The sequence below is a fragment of the Sus scrofa genome, chromosome 5, assembly GCF_000003025.6.
Source record: "Sus scrofa isolate TJ Tabasco breed Duroc chromosome 5, Sscrofa11.1, whole genome shotgun sequence".
In the NCBI taxonomy this organism is placed as follows: Eukaryota; Metazoa; Chordata; class Mammalia; order Artiodactyla; family Suidae; genus Sus; species Sus scrofa.
This window is the reverse complement of record NC_010447.5, coordinates 39,023,422-39,044,187: the sequence shown is the minus strand read 5'-3', so window position 1 is coordinate 39,044,187 and position 20,766 is coordinate 39,023,422. Positions and strand designations below refer to the sequence as shown.

General features: G+C 38.8%; 1 long non-coding RNA gene across 1 annotated transcript in view; it reads right to left on the bottom strand.

The window, feature by feature from the left end:
• LOC102163684 overlaps positions 2,033–20,766 on the bottom strand; it is a 37,107-nt gene continuing 18,373 nt past the window's right edge. The window contains exons 2-3 of the long non-coding RNA XR_002344050.1: positions 3,893–4,059; positions 2,033–3,320 (exon numbers count right to left, since the gene is read on the bottom strand). This is a non-coding gene — a long non-coding RNA (uncharacterized LOC102163684). The remainder of the gene's footprint in view (positions 3,321–3,892; positions 4,060–20,766) is intronic.

Genomic DNA, 20,766 nt, shown 5'->3' with positions numbered 1-20,766 from the left:
AAATTACTTTCATTTTTATCAAATATTAGTCAAACCAAGACTAATTTATTTGCCAATTAAGTCTGGTGTCAGCAACCTTGGCCTGATGACTTACATGAATAAAATTGATCATATAGATTTATTTTTTAATTGGCTTTGTTGGAACTTTATGAGGAATCTTAGACTAAGCTTTTAAAAGGCACCTCAGGGCTAGGAAAGTCATGTGAATGGTTTGTCTTAAAGATTTTTATCTTAAAAATCTTGGTGAATTCCTTCCCTTTTAAAAACCCAGATCCTTGAGTTTTTTACAGGCTACATACAAGGTGGCCTTCCTAATTATCTGATAAAGTTTCTGAAAACCTGAGTTTCCATTCTCTGAAGAATCAGGGAGAGAAGAGAGAAATGTTTCAGTTCTGCTTACAAAGGTATAATTTACCAAATTGCTTGTTGGGAAGATTTTCTTTATACCTGGAAAACGCAGATGAAAAGTCAGTATTATTTTAAATAGAGACCATAAAATTATAACCATATCCACCAGTTCACACAGTCCAATGTAACCAATCCCTTTTGTTCAACTGTTTATGAAATCATCAATTTCCCTTTTAGAATTTTTTTTTTTTTTAATTTCTTACTCAGCTCATCATTAAGGTCTGGAAGTCAGAAACTTTTATTTAAAAAAAAAGTTCTTTCTGGAGTTCCCGTCGTGGCGTAGTGGTTAACGAATCCGACTAGGAACCATGAGGTTGCGGGTTCGGTCCCTGCCCTTGCTCAGTGGGTTAAGGATCTGGCGTTATCGTGAGCTGTGGTGTAGGTTGCAGACGCGGCTCGGATCCCGTGTTGCTGTGGCTCTGGCGTAGGCCGGCAGCTACAGCTCCAATTCGACCCCTAGCCTGGGAACCTCCATATGCCGCAGGAGTGGCCCAAGAAATGGCAAAAAAAGAAAAAAAAAAAGTTCTTTCTATAGATCTTCTAGAAAAGGAAACATTTTTGCAAAGGTATCAGAGTAAAGCCATTGACTAACAGGGACAAAAGACTTAAGGCACATTTTAAATCTGATTGCAATGCAAATTAACAATGAAACTTGGTAACTGTTGTGACATAGCAATTTGAAATAACTAGAAAAAAAAAAGAATTATAACATAGTACCAGCATATATCCAAATTTCAGAAACTGTAAAAATTCTGGAATATCTATATTAAAAACATCTATTTATCCATATAATCTGAGGTTTATCACTCATTTGATAATACTCTCTACGTATTTTAACATTCCAAATAATTCTAGTAAATTTAACTTTTTTTCTTTTTTGAATGCCTCAAGGATCCTGTGAAGCATTTTAAAGTTAGTTGTTAAAAGCACTTTAATTAGAATTTGATAGTGTTTATAAATAAATCTTTTTTTTAATTTGGTCAGATAGAATCATAGGTCGCTGTGGATAATATTTCATTCTTAACCAAAGTTACAAGAGATCTCAAAAGCAAATACAACAGATCACTTAAAACAACATTATATAATCTGTTATCAAAGTAGCATTCCAAGGAAACTTTGTTTTCTTAACAAAGAAAAGCCAAGTTCAAATTTTGTACCAGCTTATTTTAAAATTAATTTACTCAATTAAACTTATTTTAAGCTGAGTTCTGACAATGTATAACCCTTCTCTCAATGTCTACTTCCAACAAACCTTCCAGCATTTTCTGTATCCATTAGTTTGTCCCCCATTTTCCATTTAAAACAACATGGTAGAAAACAGGCTTACTCTTCTTTTCCCTTGATAAAATAGAATTCCATTCCTTATTCCTTCTCACATATACCTTTTATATATTAGTAAATTCTCTAATAGTTTATCTTTCCAATCCCTTATTTTATATATGCGTCTTATTTATTTATTTTTACTTATTATTTTGTCTTTTGAGTTCCTCATTCATGACACATGGATGTTCCCAGGCTAGGGGTCCAAGGAGAGCTGCAGCTGCCAGCCTACACACAGCAACAACAATGCAGGATCTGAGCTATGTCTGCAATTAACACCACAGCTCCCAGATCCTTAAACCACTGAGCAAGGCCAGGGATTGAACCTGCAACCTCATGGTTACTACTTGGGTCTGTTAACCACTGAGGCATGATGGGAACTCCTGACATTGTTTTAACTCTTCACTAAGTCTGGAATAAGGCCCTGCCATATCCTTTGGTTTTGTTGAGGCTGTGGGCTTTGATCCCCTGAGCCAGGGCAGCATGCTTGTGCCTGTGGCCTAATCCTCCTTTTCTGACTCTGAGCAACAGTAGTGTGCTTGTGCCAGCACAGGGCTCTGCACCCCTCCCCTCCTGTGTTAAGTATGTGAGCAGCAGCAGTGCCCTTGCACTTGCATTGTGGGCTCTGTGCCCCTTCCATACTCCCCCAGCAGCAACAGCAGTGGTGGCTGTGGCTGGAGTGGGGGCCAGCACCATTTTGGGGATTCTAAGGTGGCAGCAGTGAGCCAAGGGGGTCCCATGGAGGGGAGGAGGTCCCAGAATGTTCTTGGGTTTCCTCCTCATTTCCCTTTTGGTCCTGTGCTCTGAAGGGAATTAAGACCACCAGTCCCCGCTGCCAATGGAGAGCATAATAAGTTTCCTCTGGAGACCCCAGTGACTTGTCCTGGACAAACTGAATAAACAGCTGACAGACCCAATCCTCGTCTGATCCAAACTTTGGCCAGAAGACAGATGGGGCAAGAATAGGTGTCTGTGTCCAGATAAAACAACAATATTTAATCATTCTTCCCTTCTTTTTGTCCTTCATCAATGGATTGTCACCCCCATACTTTAATATCAATCCCAGAGGACAGTCTGGAGGAATTTGGTCCCCTTCCCCATTCAGTCCTCCAAGTGGAGGTACAGGTCAGGAAGACTTACTTCCCATTTCCCAGGATCGTGTTCTGATCCTCTGATTTCACCCAAAATCACTGGTCTCACCTGAGACCTTCATTGTCCAGGATCATGTTCTGATTCCCTAATTTCACCCCAAAATTGCTGGTCTCCCCCAAGATGTTTTGAAGGGTGTGCTCTGATTTTACGATTTCACCTCAAACTGCCGGTATCACCTGAGACCCTTTGAGGCTTAATGACCCCATCCCGACCACCAATGAGGTACACAATCACACCTGTGATATTTCCTACCTTGGTCCATTAACAGAGTTGCCATGTCATCACATGATTTCCCACATTGTCAAGAACCCTCCATGGGTTTGAAGTTCACAGGTGCAGACTTCTCAATTTAGGGCCACCACAACAGGCTGTGGGATGCATCTCTCATCCTCAAGAATCTGTGTTCCAGTGGACCCCAAATCCTGGATGAGACCCCAGATCTGTTGGGGAGATGGCTCGGATCATCATTGTTGAAAACCGAGACACATGAACACGGGGAGACCTCGACAAGGCTCTTTACTTCTGCAGAAGGGCATGGGTGCTCAAAAAGCACATGCAAAGAAAAGACCCTCCCTATTTATCCCTAGTGCAGGTGATGTACCTGTCCCCTTCCCATTGGTCAAGTCAGGGTGTACATTCTTCTAGGTTGGCTAATTTGAAACAAATTGTTACTGGGAGAAGAGGGAAAGAGGAGGGGGTCCCAAAAAGGCATTTCAGCCAAAACCAGAGCAAAATGAAGTAACCAAGATTTCCTTTGATAGAAAAGACATTATGTTACTTTCTACATTACCACTCCCCTTGTGGTACCCTCTTTCCATTCAGATGGATCACACTGCCTCATCTCTGATATCTCTGTACCTTGAACACCCTTTTTACTCCTAATCTTGGACCCTTGATCTGGCAGATTCTCCTTGTCTTCAGAGCTCAGCTCAGGCATCATCTCTGGGAGGGCTCTCTGACCCCATCACCCTGAGCTGAGTGTCCTCTGGTATCACACAGAAACTTTACTCACTCTCAACTGTAGCATTTAATGTGCTGTGTTGCAGTTTTCTGCCTTTGCTTCTGTCTTTTCCACAAGGCAATCAACTTCTCCAGGACAGGAGTAATAGCTTATTCACCCTGGTAGCTGAGAGACCCACTATAGTGCTTGGCTCTGCTGTTAGCTGGTGGCATAATTTCCTATTGGATGAATGGAAAATCATTTAGTTAGCTGTTCTTGAAACTGTGAATACAAGGATGGGAGATGAAGAGTGAAAATCAATCACTTTCTGGCTTTACGATGTTCAATGTTTCTGTGACAACTTCTCTGGAAGGTCCTTGGTCCATGAACTTCCCCTTCTTTCTCATTCTGGAATGGAATTGGAATTCAAACTATTTTCTTACACCTGCTTCTTTAGTGGTATAGAATGACTCTAAAGGAATGTATCAATTAAGCAAAGAGCAAAATACTAGAAATAGCTCTGACAGTGTTATTTCAAAAGGATTTGCATTTGGAAAATGAATGAAATCTGAACTGATCTTTTTAATGACTCATAGCACAATGTGACTGGTGGAAGGCCTGCAGGTGGGTGTTGTTATTTAAAACACTGAATTTTGGAACTTTGAGACATTCCCTTCAGGGGAAGAATTACTGCCCACAGCAAGAGTTTTGGGTCCCTGTGGTGATTCATTTAGCTCTTCTGAGTGAGGAGATTGTTTTTTTTGTTTTTTGTTTGTTTGTTTTTTTACTTATTTCACTTTAGGAATATGGACCTAAGTAGAAACAATCTATTCAAATCCTTCATGATTCTCTCTTCATATCTGAACCCCCAGGATAATCCTCCTGCTCTCGTCATGTTTAAAACCTACTCTTTATCCATCTAGGGGAAAAAAATCAGCAGCCAAGAAACTGAATGAAAGTAACTGAATCTTGTCCTTATTCTCCGAAGACTATACCATCAACATAACCCATGGGATGATAGAAGGGTATTAGCACCTGTTATGGCTACACAGGATAGAAAGCAATTTGTTCAGGTCTTTCTTTTTTCTTTCATATCTCATAACTTTCAGTGCTTTTTGTTTTTTATCATGTGTGTTTTCCTTCTAGAGCAAGGCTCAACAGTCTTTTTCTGCGAAGGGCCAAATAGTAAATATTTTAGGGTTTGCTGGCTATAACAGTCTCTGTTGTAGCTACTCGGCTCTGCCATCCTAGTGCAAAAGCAGCCCTAGACAATATGTACATGAATGGGCATAAACTGAATAAAACTCTGTATTTATGGACCCTGAAATTTGAACTTCGTGTTATTTTCCTGTGTTGTGAAATATTCTTCTTCTTTTAATTTTTCCTTAATCATTTAGAAATGTGAAAAAAAAAATCCTTAATTCACAGGCCATACACAAACAGGTGGTGAGCTGGATTAGATTTGTGGGCTGTAATTTGTTGGTCCCTATAATAGAATGTCTACTGGGGATGACTGAATCAGATTTGTGTTTTCAGCCAATGTGTCTGAAATTCAAATATGCATATGAATCATCTGGGGGTTCTGTTAAAATGCAGATTCTGTTGTGAGAGCCTGAATTTCCAACCAGCTCCCAGGTGATACCATGGCAGCAAGTGTTGATCTGTGGACCACACTTCGAGTGCCAAGACTTTCAAAGATCCCAGGTTGGATCCATGCATGGAAGAGAGTCCAGATCAGAGAATTGCTAGGTGAGGGTGAAGGGGAGATCTGTCATCATCAGTTAGGAGTCTTTTGGGAGGTTGGCTTGGCAGGAAGTGAGAGGTGGGAGGGAGGGAGAAATTGAAAATGACTCCAAGGTTTTGTTGATTGGTAATGCCTATAGTAGAGATCCCAGTGACCCTTACAAAACTAGGAACAGAGTAGTGCTAAATAAGTTTTCGTTGAATAAATAGAAAGGTGGGGACAGGAGCAAATTGGGTTGGGAGGGGATGGAAGAGGGGAAGATAGTGACTTCAATCTGGGGTAGTTTGAGTTTGGTTTTGCAGAAACCCAGAGAAAGTAGAAAAAGCAGGTGATGTTTTGAAGGCAAAATGCTATGTCACTCCTGTTAGCCTGGGAATGTGTTGTTCTCCATTAGCTGAGAGCTAGATCTGGACCAATAACACCTCTGGCCAGGAGTTCCTGCCATGCCTCAGTGGAAACCAATCTGACTAGTATCCATGAGGATGCAGGTTTAATCCCCCACCTCGCTAAGTGGGTTAAGGATCCAGCGTTGCCATGAACTGTGATGTAGGTCACAGATGCAGCTCAGATCTGCTGTGACTGTTGTGTAGGCCAGTGGCTACAGCTCCCATTTGACCCCTAGCCTGGGAACTTCCATGTGGGTGCCGCCCTAAAAAGCAGAAACAAAACAAAACAAAAACAAAAACCACCACTGGCCACAAAGAATATCAACAGCACTGAAAAGCATCATCTTTTCTTAATAAACAAAAATGAGCTGGAAGCATTTGTCACTTTGCAAAGGTTCTCTTATAAATGTTTAGCTTTATTCTTGTTTTATAGCTTTTATTATAAAAACCTATTGAGGAGTCTGAATTTGCTTGTGGTCATTTAAAGTTCTGGCCTAAGAATCAACTTAGTGTGAAAATTATACCATAAGGTCTGTTGTCTCAGGTTTTTCCCTCTCTGATATATAATTTAGTTTGTTCTACTAAAGACATAAAATTTTTCATACATTGAAGGAATTGGTTCTTTCCATGATAGCATGTAGTGCTTTCTCAACTGAACAAGTTTCCTTTCCTGTTTTTTTTTTTTTTTCTTTTTAGGACCATACCTGCAGCATATTGAAGTTCCCAGGCTAGGGGTTGAATCAGAGCTGCAGCTGCAGGCCTATGCCACAGTCACAGCAATGCTGGATCCTTAACCCACTGAGCAAGGCCACAGATAAAACCTGCATTCTGTGGATACTAGTCAGTTCTTAACCCACTGAACCACAATGGGAACTTCTGTTGGCTGTTTTAAAAACCCACTTTTACCTTCGTAAACTCTGATGAAAAAGGATTTACCTGAATTTTCTGATCATCTGTTTGTCATTGGTCAATATAACAAAAACAAAACAAAACCTCAAACATACCCAGTGATGTTTAATTAACAGCCTCCTAAGTCTGTCTCTAGTCTCTCCTTGTCTCAATCCATTTTACATTTAATTAATATTTGTAAAGCATACCCTCATTCCTATTACCTCCTTGTTCAATAAACTTACTCTCTATGGTCTACAAGGGAGGTCTAGACTCTTCAGTCTCCTTTTCAATATGCACCACCATCTGATTTCCATATTTGTTTCTACAAGATTTCCTGTTACTCACTTTCATGTACCCCACCCAATGACCCAATCAAACTCACTGCTTCCTCACAGATCCTGCCCTTTCTTGCCTCTGGGCTATTACGTATGCTGTTTTCCCCACCCATCACAACACATCTCTGAACCCTGTGGTCCTTGAGGCCTAGATTAGACTTGCCACTTTCCCTTCTCCATGAAGACTTTCTGATTTCTAACTTGGAAATATTATTTTCTCTCTCTCTATTTTTTTAATTTCCAAGGCTCTTTATTTGTGTAGCAAGGTAGAGCAGACAGGATACAGGTTTCTAGAATATAAGATCAACCAGAACTTAGTCCATTTTATTCATTCATTCACTTGGCCTAGGCAAGTGCCTGGAACACAAGAAGTGCTGAAGAATTATTTACTGAATGATTGAACGAAGAAATGAATGAATGATTGAGTGAATAAATAAAGGTATGTGTTTACTTAAATTCAGTGGTATCATCACATACAGATGACTGGGACAAAGCAGGTATTCAATATGTTAGCTTCCTTTTCCTTAATTCTCCTTTTTTATTTGAAGTCAGTCATAAATTTCAAATATATCTATTCCTGCAGTGCCTGGGACCTAGTGGGAGAAGGAAGAGAAGTAAATCTATTCAGCATCTACTGTTTCTCAGGGACTATACTGGGTGCCTTATATTCACTTTGATTTTAATTGTCCACAAGAATTCTATAAGGTATATTGTGTTATTCTTTCCGTTTTATAGGTGGAGAAGCTAAAGCTCAGAGAATCTCGTCCAAGGTCATAGATCTAATAAGTGGGCAGGGATGAATTTTAAAGCCAAGTCTTTCTGACTCCAAAACCCATGCCCTTACCATCCATTTAAACCCATATGGGTTATTAGCTAGTAAACTACAAGGCAGGATGCAAAGCCATGTTTACCTGACTTGAAAAATCCATTCTTGCTACTGTACCGTGATGCCTCTTGCTATGTCATTAGATAACAAGTGCTTGATGAATGAATTTAAATTAATTAATTTTAAAATAAATGAATGGGAGTTCCCATCGTGGCACAGTGGTTAACGAATGCGACTAGGAACCATGAGGTTGCGTGTTCAGTCCCTGCCCTTGCTCAATGGGTTAACAATCCATCCTTGCCTTGAGCTGTGGTGTAGGGTGCAGACGCGGTTCTGATCCAGTGTTGCTGTGGCTCTGGCGTAGGCCGGTGGCTATGGCTCCGATTAGACCCCTAGCCTGGGAACATCCATATGCCGCCGTAGCGGCCCAAGAAATGGCAAAAAGACAAAAAAATAAATAAATAAACAAATAAAATAAAATAAATGAATGAATTACCAATGGAAGAAAACTAATGAACTGCAGAACTAACGGACTCAGAATAAACCACTTTCCCACTAGAGTATCATGAGGTTGGAATCATGCCAACTGGCACAGAAAAAACAATTGCTTTTGCTCAAAGAACAAGATTACCTGCATAATAGAAATAAGCCCCAATTGACAAATAGCCCCATGCTGCCATGGTGGGAGTTGAGAAATTTTTCCATCATCACTGAAACCTGCACACTTAATTACAGCACCTGCCATGCTGTTTTGGAGTCTCTAGTCTAGTCAAGCCTGAAAAAGCAGTAGCTAAACCTTCTTGTTTTGAGCTGTCATCTGTAGCAGATCCCAGACCGTGGTAATGTCAGCTCTGGTGGAAAGTTTGAAATTCAAAACCCTCTTTGACCTACTGCTCAAACTATTCACATGACAAAATTAACCAAGTTAGGGGAAAAGGAACTTTCAGATGAGAAATATTCAAGTTATTCATATGCTGTCAGTGTGAATTATCAAACCATGAAAGATAAATAACAAAGTGACTCTTCCATCCAAATGTATCTTCTGAAATCTTGAAGGCTGTATCCTACTAAGTCAGTGTGTGACCTTGGAAGGTTGCTATTTTTTTTTGGTCCTTTGTCTTTTCCAGGGCCACACCCATAGCAGATGGTAGTGCCCAGGCTAGAGGTCCAATCGGAGCTGTTGCTGCCAGTCTACACCACAGCCACAACAATGCCAGATCTGAGCCGCATCTGTGACCTACACCACAGGTCACAGCAACGCCAGATCCTTAACCCACTTAGCGAGGCAAGGGACCAACCCACAACCTCATGGTTTCTAGTTGGATTTGTTTCTGCTGTGCCACAATGGGAACTCTGTAAGGTTGCTTAACTTAAGCCTCAACTGTCAAACAGGGACAAGAATGAATGTCTTATCAGTTGGTTTCAAGGATTAAATTTTTTTCAGAAAAGCATATGTAGCATTTAGTACCAAATTCAAAAAAGATTTTAGTTAGTAATAGTATTAGTAATTACTAGCAATGTCATGTGACATTGACCAGTACTTTCAGCACAGTTGGGAATTTCTCCTGTAGTGACACTGACTGAAAGCTGAACCACATGACTTGAAATTAATTGGACTATTGAGAAGGCTAGGATGTATATTTTATTAGCAGGAACTAATGTCCTGAGAATCTCTCAGATACTTGTGTGAGACCTCAGAGTCTCTTTCAAGAACTTATAACACACTGTCTATGAGTTATGGTTGACTTTGATCTGATTTGTATAGGAATAAATTCTGATTCTTATCAATATAATACAAAAAGCTACCTTTTATCAGACACTGGGCATGTATGTATTATCTCATTTCTTACAACGTATTTGCAGGGTAAGGATTATTGTTCTTAGTTGCAGGTGTACAACTTGGATTTAAATGGGTTTGTATAATTTATTGCCTACCATCATAAACAGCAAGTGGCTGAGCTGTGATTTAAGCCTAGATGTGCCTGAGTCTAAAGTGTGTGTTATTTCCATTGAACTATACAGCTGTGGCATTCTCAAACACATGGTCACCATCCAACATCCTTGTCTCAAGGATAGGTACTTTGGGGTGTACCATTGTAAATCCCTCTGCTAGGGGGTGGCAGGACAAGAATGAACAAAACTTGATTCCTTAAGGATGTAATAATAGTTCAGAAGAAATGACAAATGAATAGATAGGACTTACACAGAATGAAAAGGGCCTGATTGATGTGTAATTGGGAGGGACTGGATTAGGTAAGACATTGGAGGAGGTGATGTCTTAGCTGAGTTATGAAGAATGAGTAGACATGAGTCAAGTGATAGGTGGGGCAGAGGTGGGTGAAAGAGATGTCCCAGGGAAAAGGTACAGCAAGGAAGGGCTGTAGGGAGAGAAACAGAGGCACATTTGGGGACCTGCAAGCAGTTCAGTGTGTCTGGAGTGTAGAGAGAGAGGGACAGAGTGGAGAATGAGAAGATTTGGTGCAAAGTTAAAGAAGTTGGTCTTGATCACAATGGATGTTTATACAGATTAAGGAGGGACTGAGTTTAGGGAATAAGAGAGGGACAGGGAGCTGTAGAGAAGTAGAAGTCAGGGAGGCCAGGCTGGTTGAAAAAGCAAAAGAGGCTGCAGAAGGCTGATAATTTGAAACCCTGGTTCAGAAGAGACTGGGCACACACCTTGCCAGATTTCTCTTTGTCCCATGTGTCACATCCTGGTCGGCAGTGGAAATGAAATTGTAGAATTATGAAAGGGACATTGTTCACTGGGTTATTTTATTTATCTCTCTATCCAGTCTGAACCAAGGACATATGAGAAAAGTTTCTGAACCCCATTTATTCAGAATCTCCTCCACATATTGTCTTAAGAATCTGTCTTTTTTAGAAACTGTAGAGTTTTACCCACTTCAGCAACATATATACTAAAATTCAGACTATGGAGCTAAGACAAGGTAAATTCCTCTCAGTATGAGTGAGGTTGAAACAGCTGAGTCACCTAAGATTCAGAGGTAGGCAACTAGGACGCCTCTGTGTTATCCAGAGCATCTTGACAAGACAAGAGCTGAATGAAGAATCATTTTTTCCTTCAAAGGCATTTGCTGTTTATTTGGTGAGAACAATTCACCAGAATTCACTAGAACCTTAAGAAGAGCAATGAATTTTTTGTTATATATGGAGGGGACTTATTTGGTGCTGCCATATCTTCTAGGACAGCAAGGGACAGCTTCACAAAAGGGTGTCTTTTGCTAATAAAAGCAAAATACAACACACCAAAAGATCCCCAAATGATAAGCTAAAGAGAATGTTGTGGATCCAACTTGTGTTTTTACTCCTTGTAACTTATTGTTGATATTGTGTTACTTTTTAATTCCTGTGTAGAAATTTGAAACCGGGCTGATTTAGTTATGCTTGTTGTACTTGTATAGATAACACATTTTGCCCTGTGCAATTTTGAGGACTTTCTATATCAACTCATTTAATTCTTTTATAATCCTATTAGGCAGGTAGCATTGTTATCATCACCTACAGGTTGCAAATGAAGAAAATGATGCCGAATAACATACCTGTAGTAAAGCATCTATATAGTAGAGTTGGATTTTTGACCCAGGAAGTCTGGATCCCAGAGTCTATGCTTGAAACCTAGAGTTCCTAAGTTTTATGTCAAGTAGGAACACTAGGAAAGTATGTTAAAATGCAGAATCTTGGGCTGCATTCTTGGAGATTCCAATTGAATATATCCACGAGAGGCCCAGGTACTTGCATATGATGTGGGTGCTCTTCAGACCATACTTATAGAAACACTAATCTCAATCAAACTTCAGCCTATCTCTTGTTACTGCTGTTGAAACTCTTCTTCTCTCCCCATGTTTCCTGCTATCCCATTATACTGTTCAGTGCAAAGAAAATAATGACATTTTGAAGATTATCAACCTATCCATCTATCCATTCATCCATCTGCCCATCTATAAATTTATCTACCTATATATCTTCCAGTATTGGTTCTGTCTACATACATAAATCAGTTTATATATGAAACTAGTTTAAAATCAAGTTTTAAAAATTCTGTATGAGTCCAAGTCTCTCTTTGGACTAAATTTTTAACTATTTGTTTCTATGCCTCTTAGTTTCATTCAGAAATAAACTGGCAATAGCTCCAAGAAGAGAAAATCCTCTGTACTTTTTTTTACTGGATCCTTTCATGATCAAAAGGCATCATTCTTTCATAGTTCCAGTACTGGTCATTTTATAATGGCTTTTTAATGCACATCACTATTGAGAATATGATCTGACCTATGACATCTTTCCATTAATTCAGGAATGTCTCATGTTCCTTCTGAGTTGTACTCCACTTCTATTAACTCTCTGCCATAAATTTTACACAATTGTGATAAAAAGGTGTGCTGTTAGAGTAGTGTGAATATGGAAGTCAATGCAAAAACGATCAGCTGAAAAGCACTATTTGGAATCTCATTTTCTATCTGAAATAAATGATATATTATCTGTTTCTCAGTCTTACCTTTATCTAAATGTGTATACTCAGAAGGCACATGTTTTTAGGTTAAAACTAAAATTCACATCCACTTGATCAAAAAAAAATGTAAAAAAAAATTTTTAATCAGAAAATTGTCACCAGTTGCAATCAAGTCCTCTAAATTGATAAAAGTCCTAGATAGTCTTGTCCTCTCCTTTAAGGTTGATGCCCTTAGGTCTATAATAGAAGGCTGCTTTCCTAGAGCAATTCCTCCCCACCTCGTTAACTGAGTAAGAGAAATGATGTGCAAGACAAAAGGTTTGGCTTGGAAAAAAAAAAAAAAAAAATGGGAGAAAGACATGAGGTTAGCTGGAGACTAGAGCAAAAGCTCATTAGCAAGGGCAGGTGGGGCTCAGAGTTCTCAGTGCACCAAAGGAAGCAGCAATTAGATAGTTGAAAGGAAAGGGAGGAGCTTTAAATGAGTGAATGAAGTGTGAATTCCTTTTATTCTCCAGTGGACTCACAATCCCATGTTGTAATCAGTCTCTTCTCAGAAGCAGCTCTTTTCTGATTTCCTTTCTCTATGTGACCCTGTTTCAGAAAGTTCTACACTTCTGCGTCTAAACATTATGGAAGGACTGCTCACTTTTCCCCATTTTCCAACTGAAGCTTTGTATTGTCTGGGGAGCCCAGGGGGATATAACCTAATTCATAAGCTTTCCCATAAGGATACAATTATTATTACTATTTTTTGTTATTCCTCATCATATTGAGGATATGTAGTAGAAATAAACAATTTTCAAAAAGAAATAATTGACTTCTCTTTCTGGCCAATTTGGGGAAATTGGGGCAAAGTTTACCCTCCACCCTGAAACAATTAAAAAAAATAAAAACAGCAAAAATATATGCAACAAAGGTTATTAAGACATTGGAGACCAAGAAAATTAAGGAAAGTGATGCTGAGAGATGGGGCTCAAACAAGGTAAGTTCTAAAATTACTCCAATTACTGCTCTAAAAGAATTTTCAAGTTGCTGTGTAGGTAGGGGGAATCCAGGTTGGGCTGATTGACCCCATGAGTTGAAAAGACAGAACTAACAAGCTAGAGAGACAAAGGCCTCTGCCCAGAGTTCTGGAGAAGAGAAACTGCAGAGGAGGGAAGCTCTGAAACATACTGAGCTTTATATTTTAAACAGAGTATGATGATTGTGTGTGTGTCAGAAAACTACTCTTGGCTGTGGTAAGAACTTCCAAGAAAGATGAGAAGGAAACTTCCAGGAGCTCACATAGGACTGGAATAGTACCTGTTCCCATCAGCCAGATTGGAAAACATAATTCACAGCACATTGGATAGAGTACTCAGAAAGATTTTGCCTCTGTAGTGGGGAATAATTAACCTGAGACTAAGTGCTGCTCTAGTCTTCCTAATAAACTTCAAAAACAAAACTTAAAAAAGTACCAAACTGTTTCCAAGTAATATAACTGTCTCAGAACAAAATTCAAAGATATTTATAAGAATGCAAAAATATCCAGCACACACCATGATAAATTCAAAATGTCTGGCATCTCTATTAAGATGTTACCAAGCAGGCAAAGAAGTGGGAAGATTTGACCCACAATGAGGACACCAAACCAGAATTGGCCCAGGTATTAGAATTAGTAGACAAGGGCTTTGAAACAGTTATTTTAACTGTATTTCATAGTCTAAGAGCTAGAGGAAATATGTTAAGTAGAGATCTGGAAGATTAAAAAGGCCCAGACTCAATTTGCAGAGATGAAAACTACAGTGTCTCAGATGAAAAACACACTGTGGGATTAGCAGTAGATTAGACATGGTGAAAGAAAAGATGAGTGAACTAGAAGACATTGTAATAGAAAGCATCCAAAATGAAAGACAAAAAGGAATCATAAGTAAATAAAGTATCAGTATACTATGAAACAAATTCAAGAAGCTGAAAATATGTAGCATTCACTTATTAGAATAGTTAAAATTAAAAAGAATGAGTATATGGAATGTTGGCATCTTCTTCAAAAACTATATGATCCAATCATTCCACTCCTAGGTATTTGCCCAAGAAAATGAAGCCATGTGTTTACACAAAGACTTGTTCATAAAATTCTTAGAAGCTTTAATCTGTAATAGCCCAAACTGGAAACAACCCAAATGTCTATCAACAGAATGAATGATAAATTGATCCATTTTATAGTATACTCTAAAATAAACACTACTTATCAATAAGAAGGAAATAAACCAGACCAAAAAAAAAAAAAAAAAAGACTGCATACTGCATGATTCCATTTATTTAAAATTCTAGAAAATACAAAGTAATCCATAGTGATAAGAAGCAGATCAGTGATTGCCTGAATTCAGGGCAAAAATGAGGGTGGCAAGTAAGAGTGATAGTGAAGGATTAAAGAGGGGCAGAGGAAACTTTGGGGGTAATAGATATGCTTATTTTCTTGGTTGTATTGATGAATTTGGAGTATATTATATATATAAATTTAATAAATTATACACTTAAAATATGTGCCACTTATTACATGTCAGTTATACATGTAATAAAGCTGTTGTTAAAAATTACTTTTTCCAAACTATGAACAATGTACCTTATATAGAAAAACTCTAGAATCACTTAAAAATAAGATAAAATTGGAAATGATTTTTTCCTCAAGAGTTGGTAAGAGAGGTCTTTCCCCCTGACACCTATGGTCAATTAATCTTTGACAAAGGAGGCAAGAACATAAAATGAGAAAAAGACAGTCTATTCAGCAAGAATTGCTGGGAAACCTGGATAGCCATATATAAATCAATGAAACTAGAACACACCCTCACTGCATGCACAGAAATAAACTCAGAATGGCTGAAAGACTTAAATATAAGACAAGACACTATCAAACTCCTGGAAGAGAATACAGGCAAAACACTCTCTGACGTCAACCTTATGAATGTTTTCTCAGGTCAGTCTCCCAAAGCAACAGAAATAAAAGCAAAAACAAACCCATGGGACCTAATCAAACTGACAAGCTTTTGCACAGCAGAGGAAACCAAAAAGGAAACAAAAAGACAACTTACAGAATGGGAGAAAAGAGTTTCAAATGATCTGTTTGAACGGACAAGGGCTTAATTTCTAGACTATACAAGCAACTTATACAACTCAACAGCAAAAAAACCAACAACCCAGTGGAAAGATGGGCAAAAGACCTGAATAGACATTTCTCCAAGGAAGATATACAAATGGCAAATAAGCACTGGAAAAAATGCTCAACATCCCTGATTATTAGAGAAATGCAAATCAAAACTACCATGAGATACCACCTCACACCAGTCAGAATGGCCATCATGAATAAATCCACAAATAACACGTGCTGGAGGGGGTGTGGAGAAAAGGGAACCCTCCTGCACTGTTGGTGGCAATGTAAGCTGGTACGACCACTATGGAGAACAGTATGGAGGTACCTTAGAAGTCTATATATAGAACTAGCATATGACCCAGCAATCCCACTCTTGGGCATATATCCAGACACAACTCTTCTTAAAAAAGACACATGCACCCGCATGTTCACTGTAGCACTATTCACTATAGCCAAGACATGGAATCAACCCAAATATCCATTGACAGATGATTGGATTGGGAAGATGTGGTGTAGATATACACAATGGAATACTACTCAGCCATAAAAAAGAACAAAATTATGCCATTTGCAGCAACATGGATGGAACTAGAGACTCTGATACTGAGTGAAGTAAGTCAGAAAGAGAAAGACAAATACCATATGATACCACTTATATCTGGAATCTAATATACAGCACAAATGAACCTTTCCATAGAAAAGAAACTCATGGACTTGGAGGATAAACTTGTGGTTGCCTGGGCGGAGGGAGAGAGAGTGGGAGAGATTGGGAGTTTGGGGTTAACAGGTGCAAACTATTACTTTTGGAATGGATTAACAATGAGATCCTATTGTGTAGCACTGAGAACTATGTATAGATACTTACAATGGAGCATGACAATGGGAGGAAAAATTGTGTATACATGTATGTGTAAATGGGTCCCCATGCTGTACAGTGGGAAAAAAAATGTGTTGGAGAAATAGCAATAAAAAAATTTTAAAAAGACAGGTCTTTCCTTCAAATAGAAACCCATTGTCTGGATCCTAGACCTTGGAGAGCTGAGAAAGGGCCAGAGGTATGGTCTCTAGGCTATGCCAGCTTCAGCTGCCCACTGGGTCAGTATTCAGGAGACAATCTCAGAACCATCTTGGAGGGAATGTTCAAGGGGTGCAGAACTGAGCAAATGTGCCAGAAGTGGGGAGACAAGAACAGAATAGAAAAGAAATGGAAAGGATTGTGATCCTGAGAGGCACATCAGTTAGGAAGCCACATGGGAAGGGCTAAAATAGTCTAAAGCTCAGTGACAGGAAACCAAGGAGCCAAATGAGATTAAACAGAAGTGAAAAGAGGCAAATGCAGGTACAGGCCAAAATGGGAGCTTCTGGTGAGTCACCACTTTGGACTTCTTCTGATCAGTGTTTAATGAGTTTCCCAGGTGTGAGGCAAAGCCTAGAAGCAAAATAAATGCACTTACTCAACTGTTGTAAGATATTACATAATTAATAGAAGTAATTTTCTTGTATAGGCTATGTCAATCCAGGTTGAAACCCTTGATGAATGTGATGGGAAAGAAAAAGAATCTCAAATTTGTTTACTTAAACATCAGTGGAAGAAGTTACTCAGAAAGTATGTTTTCAAGACTACCACAGGGTTCCATTAAGGAATTTTCCATTGGTCTGGGCTATGAAACAGAAGAGTTTTTAGTCTATATATGCCAGCTATCCCTTGGAACAGGTATGAAGTTAGGTGTGATAGAGATTTTATTTGTAATGCTTTATATTTGCATAGCATTTTAGAATTCATAAAATTCTTTCACATATGTTTCATCTTGTTCAGGTAGGGATCCCTTTTTTTATTAGAGTGATTAATTACTGCACTGATAAAGATTAAAGTTATTAATATATACCAAGTAAGTTGTGAAGTTAATTTCAGGATAGACAAACTGACAAGATTTATTGTGGGCCCTTAGCTAGATATAGAATTCATCAAAACAGAACTTTTAGTAAGAACTTTAGAAATAATTGAACCTTTATTGTCCAATACAGCAACCACCAGCCCCATCTTTGTTTTAAATTGAAAATGATTAAAATTAAATTAAAAATTCATTCCTTAGTCATAGTACCCAGATTTCACGTGCTGTTCAATATGGCTAGTGGTTACCATATTGGATAGCACATATATAAAATATTTCCTTCTTTGCATAAAGTTCTATTAGACAGTGCTGATCTAGACAAATTCCCTCCCATTTTCAGTGGTTGAAAACACATTTGTTAAATTGAGTTTAATTTCATGGTTGAGGAATTTGAGGCCCAGAGAAGTTAAATGATTTACCTGAAGTCACACAAGAAGAGTGTGAAAATGAACCCAAATCTCCTGACTTTTGTGCATATGATCATTTCAGCACCTCACACCACCAAACTTTAACTTGTATGCCTGCTCTTGAATGAGAGAGAGTTGGATAGTACAAACTGGCAGGAAATCAAACAACCATTTATTTTTTAATTTTTATTCTTCACTTATATTTGAAGTTAGGCAGAGCTGAAGTCCAGAAATTTTACTTCAAATTAAACAATGATGTCACACTATAAAGACATGATCTGAAGGAACTTGAGAGCTTTCTAATTTCTCTACTCTGTCCCTTTATACTAGTTCCCAGACAATCCACTCTACTCCATGCTGGGACCAGTTAGTTCTTAAGTTAATGGCAAAATAGGTAGAGCTGCCCCCTTTTAAAACAGGGGCACTAGGTGGTAAGGGGTCCAAATTCTCAAAGGTTGCTCAACAGGGCTTTGAAAATTAAAGGGAGCCCAGGTGAGATGTGGGAGATGCATGCAATTACAATTAAGAAGATGCAACCTTTCAACTGATGAATTCTTGATGAGACAGCAAAGTGAGTCATTCAACAGTAGGCTGTCAATGAAGTTAAGACCCAGATTTTCCTTGGATCAACTGCAATGCCCATAATTTAACCACCCAAAGAAACCATGGATGGACACTTGGTAAACCCTTGGACCTGTTTTTCTTATAGGCCTATAGCCCTTATTTTTCTGAAAACAGGTAGAAAAAGGAGTAGATGCATATGGAAAAGTTGCTGGTGAAATTCAAGAGCACTTTTTTTAAAAAAACAACAACTGTCATTTATGTAGGGTCCTTTTGGAAGGTCAATGCTTTATAGCCCCTCTGTTGGCCTTAGAGAAAAATGATCACTTCCACAATTGAGTTTTGGTAAAAGTTGTTTTTCCTGGATCACTATTAAATTTCATCCAGGTTTTGGCAGGAATTGCCTTCCTGGACTCTGCTGGAGTGCTGGCTGACATGTTGCATCTTCTGCAGAGCAACAACTGTTCTATCAAATTCTGGGAGAGCAGCCTATTTTCATTACCAGACACTAGAGGATACGTGACATGTCATTAACCTTCAAAACTGGCTCTGCACAAGAGTATTGTCAACAGATGGTGACTCTGATTCTCTCTCTTCTCCCTATGTTTCTCCTCCCTCCCCAGGATATCTTCTGGTACAGAATATGCTTCAGATTCAAAGGGAAATTTGTGTGTGTGTGTGTGTGTGTGTGTGTGTGTGTGTGTGTGAAACAGGCATTGTGGAATGTGGAACAAGGACTGGATCAAGGTTTCTTATAGGTATCATTGATGATTATAGAAATCAAATGGCAGAATAAACCATTGATACTTTTCACATACAAAGATAGGCCAACAGCAATGGAATGAATATCCATACTGAGCAGCAGGCTGTTGAGTGTCAGGGAAAGATGGCTGAAGCACTGGATGGAAGAGCTGAAACCAGCCTTAGACTTGGGTAGTACCGGGTCTAGCCAGTATTGGTTACATTTGGGTCTAGCCATTTAACTTTCAGAGCTCTCATTTTGCCTTTTCCATTTTTATCCATAGAAATCAATAGTAATTAGGGCATTAATTATTAACCAACCTCAAAAATATCCTTGTCAAGAGAAAGTTTATTGATTCATTCAGCAAGCATGTGTAAGGGTGTTTATGATATACTGAGCTCTATGCCAGGCTCTAGGGATAAAGCAAGAAGGAAACCAAAGTGCTTGTCTGGAGGAGGAAGACCAGTAAACAGAGGGCTATAATGTAGCTCTGATAACTTCCCATGGAAATAACAGATGAGGAAGGCAGAGGTGTACAATCAGTGCCACGATGGTACCATAGAGTACAGTTCCAGAGGGCATTAAAAAACATGTGGTAAATTGTCACATCTTCCCAAAGCATCAGTTTTATTTGGTTGGAAATTTAAACTGCTCACATTAAAAGGTAGGTTAAAAAGGAGAAATAAACTTTCAAACAAATTTCTTTCATCTAGCACAGTTATTTGTTCCTTCTCAATTCTCCCAATGAAGACTTTTAGGGAAAAAATCTGAGATCATGGAGACATGATTATCAGCTATTATCACTGAATCCCTAATAGGCCCATTAGTGCCACTTTGCCCTCAGGGGTTAGAGGTATCCAGCATCACACTTTTTATATACACATAACACTAACGTGCATTTAAACAGTGCATTCAATGGATTTTGCACCTCACAGTAAACCAGGGTGCCATACCCATGTTAGAGATGAGGAAAGTGAAGTTCTAGAGGATTAATTTAAGATTAATTCATTTCAGTGTCTTTTTCCAAGTCACAGAGCTGTCAAGTAACAGAACCAGACTCCATCTTGGGTTTTCTGACACCAAATCCATTATTCTCTCCATTAAATCATACTGTGTCTCTTTGCAATAATTAAAAACAAGAAAGACTAAATCAAGGAGGTGTAGCCTTTTTGTGGCTCATCCTTTTTCTTGCTATCTCATTGTGAATGGAGGGTAAAATTGAGGAGTAGGTAGATCTTGGGTGATGCGGGACAGGAGGGTCCTGAGAGGCTAGGTGAAACAGAGTGCTCTGCTTAACATTTGGGAACCCTTAGGAAAAATGGCATGGAGAGTAATGAAGGGGAACTTGGTTAAGTAGAGAGTGTAGTAGTGACAATTTGGGGATCTATCATGAAATACTGCAAGATGTGTTGCTAGATTTTGGTTCACTGGTTAGGTGACCTTGATACATACTCTGGTCCTTGTTCTCCATTGATGCCTCATGACTTTGGGCTTGATGTTTTGACTTTTCCATTCATCAAAACTGAAGTACAGTACTATATAAAGTAGCTAACATTGCTGAAAT